This window comes from Lolium perenne, chromosome 2 (assembly GCF_019359855.2).
Source record: "Lolium perenne isolate Kyuss_39 chromosome 2, Kyuss_2.0, whole genome shotgun sequence".
In the NCBI taxonomy this organism is placed as follows: domain Eukaryota; kingdom Viridiplantae; phylum Streptophyta; class Magnoliopsida; order Poales; family Poaceae; genus Lolium; species Lolium perenne.
The window spans coordinates 130876948-130888536 of record NC_067245.2 but is presented as its reverse complement, the minus strand read 5'-3'; the positions used below and the strand labels follow the sequence as shown (position 1 = coordinate 130888536).

At 46.1% G+C, this 11589-nt stretch overlaps 1 long non-coding RNA gene across 1 annotated transcript; it reads right to left on the bottom strand.

Moving 5' to 3' along the window:
• Nucleotides 1-1943: 1943 nt before the first annotated feature.
• LOC139835210 (uncharacterized) lies at nucleotides 1944-3570 on the bottom strand. The gene is made up of 2 exons (XR_011750968.1): nucleotides 3488-3570; nucleotides 1944-2222 (listed from the first exon to the last, which is right to left on the bottom strand). It is a non-coding gene; the product is annotated as an uncharacterized lncRNA (long non-coding RNA).
• Between the last annotated feature and the right edge of the window lie 8019 nt (nucleotides 3571-11589).

Here is an 11589-nt window from a genome sequence, read left to right as displayed (position 1 = left end):
TTTCCCGAAATGACATGACCAAGATAGACGACTTGAGGAAGCCAAAGTCACACTTGGAGAACTTGACATAGAGACAGTGTTCATGAAGCTTCATGAGGATGACGCGAAGATGCTCTTCATGTTCCTCATTGGACTTGGAGTAGACAAGGATATCATCGAGATAGACTACCACAAACTTGTCGAGGTACTCCATGAAAATATAGTTCATCAACCGAGAGAAAGTGGCAGGAGCATTAGTGAGGCCAAAGAACATGACAGTGTATTCATAGAGGCCATAACGAGTTTTGAAGGCTGTCCTGGGTACATCCTCCTTGCGGATTTTGATTTGGTGATAACCGCTTCTCAAATCCATCTTAGAGAACACAGTTGCACCCGCAAGCTGATCAAAGAGCTCATTGATGCGAGGAAGTGGATATGTATTCTTGATCGTTTTCTCATTGAGAGGGCGGTAGTCAACCACCAATCGATCAGTTTTATCCTTTTTCTTCACGAATATGGTAGGACATCCCCATGAAGAAGTGCTTGGCTGAATGAAACCAAGTTTCTGCAACTCGTCAAGCTGCTTCTTGAGTTCAACCAACTCATTGGGACCCATTTTGTTTGGCCTCTTTGAGATAGGAGCTGTTCCAGGCTCTAGTTCAATGACGAACTCAACAGCCCTGTCAGGTGGCATACCTGGAAGTTCTTCGGGAAAGACATCAGGAAAGTCGTAAACCACGAGTTTAGACTCAAGCTCCGGAAGAGAACTAGGATTCAAAGAAAAGAGCTAAACGGAAGGTGTTTGAGAAGGTGTATAGGTCAAGGTTCCTGATGAAGTAGGAAGAGAAACTGAATGCGTGGCACAATCAATGATAACTTTGTTGGCTTTCAACCAATCCATGCCAAGGATGACATTAATGCTAGAGATTCGAAGGAGTATCAAGGAGGCGAGAAAGATATGGTTTCCAATTTGAATTTGGTTACTGTGGCTTATCTTCGAAGATATCATTTGTCCTCTGGGAGAGTGAACCACGAGATTAGACGGCAAGAAAAACACAACAAACTCGTGCATGTTCGAAACTTGAGAGATGAAAGAATGTGACACTCCGGTATCAAAAAGAACTGTAGTTGAGAAAGGGTTGATAGGAAGGACGAGGAACCATTAGTCTTGTAAAGCTGAAACAGAACTTTTGCTGAACTTGAGATCTCCGTGGAACAGAAAGAGGGGTGGGAGGGCGGGAAACAAAACCTTCGGACGAGGCACGTAGGTGGGTTGCGCCGGAACAACAGATGAACCAAGATAGCAACGGAACAACGAAAGAACATGTTAGCATGAAAATACTAACAATTGCAAAGGAAGAGATTATATGTGGAGATTGACAAAGCATGATAATGAAGCAACCATAGTACAAAAAAAATTCAAAAACACTTTCCCCTATGGCACTATGGTTTCCCACAAACACGTCCAAGCCTAGGTGAAACAAGATAAGAATAGAGTACAACCGTTGCACGTCCTTACCAGACGGAGGGTGGGTGGGGTAAGAAATAAAAGCAGAATTCCTACTCTCGTGCACAATTTTTCCTATGTAACTACTAAAATATGAGTTTCTAGACACAACTTCGTTCGCTGCAAAGGGGCTCCTAAAGGCAGTCCTGCTCTGATACCAAGTCTGTAAGCCCCAGGAGTAGGAAAACCCAGAGCGCGCATGTAAGAGGGGTTTATGTGCATGAGGTCACTACAAAGGACCGTGAGGTCGCCTCGCATTCCCAAGCTTATGGGTAGGCCAAGCAATAGCTCGACACGCCCATGCACACAACACCCACCTCAAAGGCTCACGTTAGGCTTTCCAAGCCCGAGTGCTTCACCTTCCTGTGCACTTCAGACATACACACGATGTGCACAGGATACGAGGGTAGAATACAGCTTGAATATCACAACATGACTATGTATGACACAAAAGATGGAAACAAGGTTCATATATATAGCAACGCTCTAATGAGGAAGATCCAAATGACACTCAGAGGACACATGTCCCAACATTACATCATACATAAGATAGCCAAATAGTCTGGGTACAGACAAGAACCAAATGGGACTAAGAGTCCTGAAGATAATCAACCGGTGTTTCCATAACCAACAAGCCACAGGCTGCTGCCTTAGGAACGATCCTGCTACGCAACGAAGTCGTCGTCCGTGAACTCGACAAAGTAGCCTCCTGCGTACTGATCATCATCTGTCGTACCTGTTTGTCGAAAAGCGGGTTCCGGAAAAAGAGGAAGAAAAACGAGGGTAAGTACCAAATGGCACGTACTTGCGAGACAAGACCAGCTATGCTTGCTGGTGGGCGGTGTAAACTTCGCCTGGCTATATGTGGAGTTTAGCGGCAGCAAAGCACTAACCAATAGAGACACGCTACAACTTCCGTCTAATAGAGAAGGTGAGAGAGCGCATATTCTAGCAGTTCTATACTCTGCAAACAAAACCCTGCCATTGCGATCTCCCTTAGCCAAGAGGTACTAACAAGGCACTCACATAGTTGAAAATTTTATATCCACTCCATTATAATAGGGCTAACTTACTACGCAAGTAATCAGCAAATTATTAGCGACAACATTAGGTGTAAGTTGTTCTATGATCGAGTTAAACAGCTCCAAGTCGTCCATAACTGCGGACACGGCTTATCGATAAGATTTAACCCTGCAGGGGTGCACCAATGTTACCATACACGCATGCTCGAACCCGCTTAATTATGGTGGAGTCTCACAACAAGACCGTTCCCAAATCAACAAGAATGCCTAGGGGGGCCACCCGCCTAAGCTACCCGTAACGAAATTCGGCCGTACTTCGAGACGAACTCAGAGGTTTGCACCGGCAGCTAGGCGTGCGAACCACACGCTTCGCTAAATGTCCCACAAGGTACAGTACAAAATATAAACACCCGAAGGCAACAAGAAGTAAACACCCAAAGGCAATAGTAAGTAAAGCATTGCATACATGGCATAGGCAAATAAAACCAAGGTTGTGGCCCCCTTTTCAACTGACTTGAGAAATGGTAATGGGTGATGGGGGGTCCCGATAAATCCTCCCACAAGTGGTTAGCACGCTAAGTCTTAGAAACAGATAACAAGAACTCGGGTCCTAGGGGACACAAGCGAGACAAAAATCCGATGCTTTCACAAAGGGGCTCACCGATGCCTCTGCAATATTATAACCCTTAGCAATTTTAGTTGTATCAAAAGTTATCATCACCATTTTGAAAAGGTAGTACATGTGTCAACATCCCAACAAGATATCCCGAACATTTCGAGATATCAACAAAAAACCCTAAACTCGCCTACGACTCGCAAAGCTGGCAATCAACAAACAAATAGGTAGGGCGAGGAGGTGTATCTCGGAGATATAGGTAACAGGTGGATAGGGCACGTGACACAACAGAATCGCAACATAAGGATAGCAATAGATCAAAAGAGCATGTAAAATGTAAAATAGGTGAAGGGGTGGGCTCGCCTGTCAGATCAGAGGTAGAAGCACCAACACGATCCTCCAGGGGGAACTCGTACTACTGCTCGTACTGCTCTACGTCGACGTCTACTCGAGAAGAACCAAATAGCACATACAAGGAAAGTATAGCAAACATCAAATACAAGTAAATGCAATGTGCAATATGATGCATGATAACTTGGCAAGATGATTTGTGCAAGTCAAAATTAAGTGGGGTGCTCATATTTCACATGAAATGATAAACACCCTAACATAGCACTTAGTTCAATTTGCAATTTTAATTTGGGACAATTCAGAGATGATGCCAATGATTCATGAGGATGCAAGATTTGAAGTCCTCTCACTTTTCTGATGAAAATGGATATATCATTTGCTCAAATTGGAGTTATAGAACTAAAGATATGAATTATGCCATAATACTCAAATTAATTCAGATTTTAATTTGTCCAGAATTTTAATTATGCAAAACCCAAAACTAAGTTCATAGTTGGATAGAGCATGAAAAGTTGAGCAATGTAGATATCTCATTTGTCAAAATTGGATTTGTGCAAATGCATTTGTAAAAGATTTAAAAACCATCTGTGAGCAAATTTGCTGAAAAAGGAATTGATTCGAATTTTGGGGATGGAACTGGCGGGAAACGTTTTGTACAGAGCTGGGGCTAGCTTCAGACGCTGACCGGTGGGCCCTGTGCCTCGTCAGCACGCCAGCGTGGCAAACCAGCGTGCCAAACAAAACTAAGTTCATAAATGGATAAAGCATGAAAAGTTGAGCAATGTAGATATCTCATTTGTCAAAATGCATTTGTAAAAGATTTAAAAACAAATTTGCTGAAAAAGGAATTGATTCGAATTTCGGGGATGGAACTGGTGGGAAACATTTTGTACAGAGCTGGGGCTAGCTTCAGACGCTAACCGGTGGGCCCTGCGCCTCGTCAGCACGCCAGCGTGGCAAACCAAAAAGTTTGGGTACCGGTGGGCCCTGCGCTTCGTCAGCACGCCAGCGTGGCAAACCAAAAAGTCGCCATTTAACTCAAGGATCGTGATAAGGGCTAAGCCCGGGGATGTGCCCGATCTTCACGGATTTGGGTGGATTTCGTGGGGGAGGTGGATGAACACGATGAACACGACGAACACGGAGGAGAATTCGTGGGGATACAACACACACACACAAACCGGTTTTTCCTCGTAGGGCCGATACACCTACTCGATAGAGGTTGCGAGAAAAGACCTTCCGGTAGAAGTCCCGCAAAGAGATCGACAAATCGAAACACGCGAGATCTAGAAGGGTGAAAAGACCGGAAGATTGATAGAAGTGCAAGCAAAAGACCAAAAGGTAGAAGTGCAAGCAAAAGATCAACAAACGGTAGAAGTCACCAAAGAGATCATCACGCGTCGATAAGGAGCCCGGGTAGATATAAGATCATAGATCTAGGGTTTCCCACATGGGTAAGAGCAAAGCTCAAGTTTCTTCTTAGTTCATCTCTAACCCTAATCTGGAGGAAGGGGTGAGGTATTTATAGACCCAGATTCGTACAGGGGTAAAGTCGGAATTACATAAATTATCCTGGTCCATGGATGCGAAATCGACGGTTGAGATGAAGTCAACAGGGGTGGGGCCGGCAGTGCCGGTGAGGATGGGCCGGCAGTGCCGCTGGGGCCGGCAGTGCCGCTGGTTCGAGGCCGGCAGTGCCGGTCTTGGCTCTCGTCGAGTCTTCAGCTGGAGGGCCCGGCAGTGCCGGGGTCTGGAGGCCGGTAGTGCCGGGGTGAGCAGGCCGGCAGTGCCGGGGGCTTGAGGCCGGCAGTGCCGGGGTGAGCAGGCCGGCAGTGCCGGTGCCTGGAGGCCGGCAGTGCCGGCCCTGAGGGGCGTCCTTCAGCTGGGACTCTTCTTCTCCTTCTTCCTTGTCCATCTTCGGGTCTGCTGTGATGTCCTTCTCTCGAGGTTCATATCTGATAACCTGAGGTAGCAGCCCATCCAATGGGGTATCGAGATCAAGGGTAGTGAGGAGTGAGTTCACCTTATCATGTAGCGCTTTGACTCGAGCCCGTGTCATCGGTCCACTTGGGGGACTTGTTGGTCTTGGTGTAGCGTCGTCGGTGAGCGGGGCTACATCATCTCCCCCCCTTGGGAAAGAGTCGTCCTCGACTCTAACGTCTCTTCATCTTTATGGTATGGCGAGAGGTCGGACACATTGAATGTGTTGCTCACCAAGTACTTGGATGTTGGTATGTTGATGACGTAGGCGTTGTCGTTGCTTCGATTGAGGACCTTGAAGGGACCATCGCCTCGGGGCTTGAGCTTGGAGTTTCGTTCTTGAGGGAAACGGTCCTTGCGAAGATGTAACCACACTAGGTCTCCTTCCTTGAAGATCCGTGCCTTTTTCTTCATGCTGAGGCGTGTTGCTTGACGAAGAACTTGTTGCTCGATTGTTGCCCTTGTATCTTCATGTAGCTTCTTCATGTATTGTGCTCTCTTGTCGATGTCCATGTTCACTTGCTCATGTAGCGGTAGAGGAAGGAAGTCAATCGCCGTAGGAGGCTCAAAGCCATAGACAACCATGAACGGGCTTCTCATTGTAGTAGTGTGCTTGGCGCGGTTGTAGGCAAACTCCGCATGCGGGATGCAATCTTCCCATGACTTCAAATTCTTCTTGACAAGGACTCGTAGTAGGGTGGAGAGGCTTCGATTCACCACTTCGGTTTGGCCGTCCGTTTGCGGGTGCGAGGATGATGAGAATAAGAGCTTCACTCCAAACTTTGCCATGAGCGACTTCCAAAGATAACTCATAAACTTGACGTCTCGATCCGACACAATGCTTCTTGGTACACCGTGGAGTCTCACAATTTCCCTAAAAAACAAGGAAGCAATGTGTGAAGCATCATCCGTTCGGGAGCATGGTATGAAATGTGCCATTTTAGAGAATCGATCAACCACTACGAAAATGGAATCATGACCATATTTGGTTCTAGGCAATCCTAACACAAAATCCATACTAATGTCGGACCAAGGAGCATGAGGAATAGGCAATGGTGTATAAAGACCATAGGGGTTGGAAGTTGACTTAGCTTGTAAACATGTTGTACACCGTCGGCAATGGCGCTCCACATCGCGCTTCATTCTTGGCCAATAATAGTGGGTGGAGAGCATGGCATATGTCTTGTCTCTTCCAAAGTGTCCCATAAGACCACCACCATGCGATTCTTGTAAGAGTAGAAGGCGAAGCGAAGACATAGGAATGCAAAGTTTGTTGGCCTTGAACAAGAATCCTTGGTGCAAATAGAAATCATCGATGCCCTTCTCACTAGAACACTTTGCAAAGATTGGGCCAAAGAAAGTATCGGAAGCATATAAATCTTTGATTTCATCAAGACCCAAAACACTAATATCCAAACGAGTGAGTAAGAGGGTGAGTTTGCGGGAAAGAGCATCCGCCACAACATTGTCCTTGCCCTTCTTGTATTTGATTACATATGGAAAGGACTCAATGAACTCAACCCACTTTGCATGTCTTTTGTTCAAATTGTGTTGACTTTTCAAATATTTCAAGGACTCATGGTCGGAGTGGATAATGAACTCTTTTGGCCAAAGATAGTGTTGCCAAACTTCAAGAACACGAACCAAAGCATAAAGTTCCTTGTCATATATAGGATAGTTGAGGCGTGCGCCATCCAACTTCTCGCTATAGTATGCCACGGGTTTTCCGTCTTGCATAAGCACTCCACCAATACCGAGTCCACTTGCATCGCACTCAATCTCAAAAGTTTTGGAAAAGTTTGGAAGAACAAGGAGTGGTGCCTCGGTAAGGCGTTTCTTCAACTCATCAAAAGCATTTTGTTGGGCCTTGCCCCAAACAAACGGAACATTCTTCTTGGTAAGTTCATTCAAAGGGCAAGCAATGGTGCTAAAATCTTTCACAAAGCGGCGGTAAAACCCGGCAAGTCCATGGAAGCTTCGGACTTGACCAACATTTGTAGGAGTAGGCCAATTATGGATGGCCTCCACCTTGGAAGAATCAACTTCAATCCCATTAGCGGAAACCACAAAGCCAAGGAAAACCAATTTGTTTTGAGCAAAGGTGCACTTGGGGAGGTTAGCATAAAGCTTTTCATGACGCAAGATGCACAAGACCTCTCTCACATGTTGCACATGGTCCTCGAGGTTTTTGCTATAAATGAGAATATCATTGAAGTAGACAACCACGCTCTTGCCAATGAGAGGACGCAAGATGTGATTCATGAGGCGCATGAAAGTAGATGGAGCATTGGAAAGACCGAAAGGCATAACGAGCCATTCATAGAGACCGAGTTTGGTCTTGAATGCCGTTTTCCATTCATCACCAATGGCCATGCGGATTTGATGGTAACCACTACGCAAATCGACTTTAGAGAAAATCGTGGCACCAATAAGTTCATCAAGCATGTCATCTAAACGCGGAATGGGATGGCGGTAACGGACGGTAATGGCATTGATGGGGTGACAATCCATACACATCCGTTGCGTCTCATCCGGTTTAGGCACAAGAATCACGGGAACCGCACAAGGGCTTAGGCTTTCACGAACATACCCTTTTTCGAGGAGGTCTTGTATTTGCCGTTGGATCTCCTTTGTGTCGTCGGGGTTGGTGCGGTAGGCGGCGCGGTTTGGTAGAGGAGCGCCGGGTATGAGGTCGATGCGGTGCTCAATCCCTCGAAGCGGTGGTAGTCCATGAGGAAGCTCGTCGGGGAAGACATCTTGGAACTCCTTCAAAAGAGACAACAAAGACGAAGGAAGTGTTGTTAAGTTGTTAGTCTCCGAAGATGGCCCCTTGCAAATGAGCACGTAGTGTAATATGGTGGATGGGTTGTGGTGCAATTCTCTCATCTCACTCTTGGTAGCTATGAGGACACTCTTCATCTCACTCATATATGGCTTGTGGCGCTCACTTTCCTTTTGGTCGGTCACTCTCTCACTACTCATCTCACTAGTGATGGTAGCTTCCTTAGCCCTCGCTAAAGCCTTTGCATTGTCCGCAATTACTTGGCTAGGAGTCATAGGGCGTAGGATGAATGTCTTGTCGCCGACCTTGAAGCTATAGGCATTTGTGTAGCCATCATGGCTTGCTCTTTTGTCATATTGCCAAGGGCGACCAAGTAGCATGTGGCACACCGTCATGGGCACTACATCACAATCAACGGTGTCTTCATAGGCGCCAATCTTGAAGGATACGGAGACGGTGTGTTGTATCTTGACATTTCCATTGTCACTTAGCCATTGCACATGGTAAGGATGGGGGTGTTTCCGGAGTGTGAGGTTGAGCTTGGAGCATAGTTCGGTGCTTGCAAGATTGTGGCAACTCCCTCCATCAATTATAACCTTTATTGACTTGCCATTGATTCCGGCTCTTGTTTGGAAGATGTTGCACCTTTGATCTTCATTGGGTAGTGCATGGGTTGTCAACACTTTGGTCACCACAAGGGATGGACTTGCATCATGCACACATAGGACTTGCTCTTGGTCTTCCAAGTCATCATCCTCAAGATTGGTTGCGGCTTGTACCAAAGCTTCATATTCTCCTTCCCTCAAGTACTCCACATCTCCATCATCTCGAGTTATCATAACTCTTGTGTTCTTGCATTCAAATGATTTATGTCCTTGAGCCCCACACTTGAAGCAAGTGATGTTACTAGATCCCGTGGAAGCTTTGGAGGACATAGTTGATTGATCCGGCTTGAAGCTTGTTGTCTTGAAGGCACTCTTCATTTGCTTAGGAGGATCCTTGGGAGCAATAGCACTTGTGTTCTTGATGCTTGAGGAGGTATTTGTTGCATTTCTTGCGGCAAAGAAGGACTTTGTTTTTGCACTTGCTATGTCCTCTCGCACTTGGCGCTCGGCTCTTGTAGCTTGATGAAGCAATTCAACCATGTTGGTGTAAGGCAAGAACTCCACTATCCGCTTGACGGGAATGTTCAATCCATTCAAGAATCTTGCCATTGTTTGCTCTTCTCGCTCATCCGCATTAGCACTCATCATTGTCATGTGCATCTCCTTGTAGTATTCCTCAACGGACTTGAAGCTTTGCTTGAGTTGAGTAAGCTTGTTGAAGAGGTCGCGTTTGTGGTGGTTGGGCACAAAGCGCTTGTGCATGACTTCTTGCATCTCTTCCCATGTAGCAATGGGGTCTAGATCTTCCTTGTCACGCTTCTTGTTCACTTCTTCCCACCACACATTTGCATACCCTTCAAACTCTAGTGATGCCATGGCCACTTTCTTTGCTTCGGAGAAGTTGTGTATGCGGAAAATCTTGTCAACCTTGAGAACACAAGAGAGGTATGCATCGGGGTCTTCTTCTCCGTGGAATTTGGGCATGGTGAACTTGAGCTTCCCAAAGATTTCCTCTTCATTGCGGTCATTGCGTCTAGGAGGTGGTCTTTCTTCACCAAGGTCTTGACGTTGTTGAGGTGGATGTTGTGGACCATGAGCATCTCTATTGTTGTTGCTATGTTGTGGACGAGGAGGTGGTCTTCCATGACCTTCATCTTGATCATCATTGTTGTGGCGTCGTCGAGGCATCACACTTTCTTCACTTGATGCTTGGTGATGACTTGATTCTTCATTTCTTGCCCTTGGAGGAGGTCTTCTAGCATGAGGGCGATCATCATGATGGCGGCAATTATCTTGACCTTGAGGGCGTTGAGGATGAACAACATTGATGATTTGGCGCTCTTGGTGCGCTTGCCTTTGTTCCTCTTCAAGAAGGCGTTGTCTTCTAGCTTGAGCTTCTTGTGCTTGTCGTTGCCGCTCTTGTTCTTCAAGTGCTTGTTGATCATTGCGGAGACGCTCTTGTTCCCTTGCTCGAACTAGCTCTTGATCATGTCGAAGGCGTTCTTGCTCTTGTTGGAATTGAGCATTGAGGTCCTCTTGGTGAAGGCGCTCTTCTTCAAGGCGTTGACGCTCTTGGACAAGTCGAAGTCGAGCTTGCTCCGCTTCTTGAGCTTGTTGGTGAAGCACTTGGACATCCACATTATGGTGGCGTGGGTCTTCATTAGAATCATGGTGAGACGGTGTCTTCTCCCTTCTTGGCGGTTGAGTGTGTGGAGGATATTGTCCAACGCCGTCTTCATTTCCCTTGTCTCTTGACCTTCTATGGCAAGTGTGGCCTTCAACTCATTGCCTTGAGTTTCAATCTTCTCATTGAGGTCTTGCACTTGATTGTTGAGGTCATTCCTTTGCACTTGAGCTCTTTCTTCATAGCGGACATTGGTATCCTTGAGCATGGCTTCAAATTGATTTAGCTTGGCGTGGACGGCTTGAGTAGCTATCCAATGTTGGTGCCGCGTCATCGGTAGTTGGTTCCCTTCTCCACTAGACATGGTTACAACTAAACAAGAACTATGTGGTGGGTGGTTAGGAAAGACTACCAAGAATGTCAAAACTTGCAAACCAAAATCGAAAATGTGTATCAAGGTGAGGAACAACCGGTTACACACACAAAAACAAAACTCTATATGGTGTTAGGTATGGATGTGGAAAGCCAAATGGAAGAACCAAACGAAAAGTCTATTGTCAAAAGTGGGTAAGATCCAAAAGTCACAAGTCAAAGGCGGTGATCACCAAAAGGCATACACAAGGAGGAACACACGCGTGGGACAAAATGGGGTTAGCGCGACTTGGAAAATGAGCAAGAACAAAATGGTCCTAACGAAGACTACTAGCTCGGTGTCACGCCAACACAAGAGAGACCGTGGCTTGGTTGTAAAATTGAGAAGCAACAAGATTTGCGCAAGACGCCTCTCTTCTTTTTTCTCTCTTTTGCTTAAAAGCTTTGGACTCTTTTGTGTATAGGTGTCACTCACACACTTTTTCTTTTTCTCTTTTTGTATTTTTTTTTCTTTTTCTCACTATGTAAGGATACGACTATCTATGTAAGTATGTCACACTTCTTTTGCTTATCTTTTCACACGAGCTTGCTTCGAAGCTTTGCTCAACACACGCACACCCTCACGGTCGGGACGCTTGCGCAATGCTTCGCAACACTAGAAAGCCACTCTCGATAGGAAAGATACGCAAAAGAGGCTAGGGCTACAAGTTAGGAGCAAGTTATACCACTTGATGATGGTGGCCGACGATCT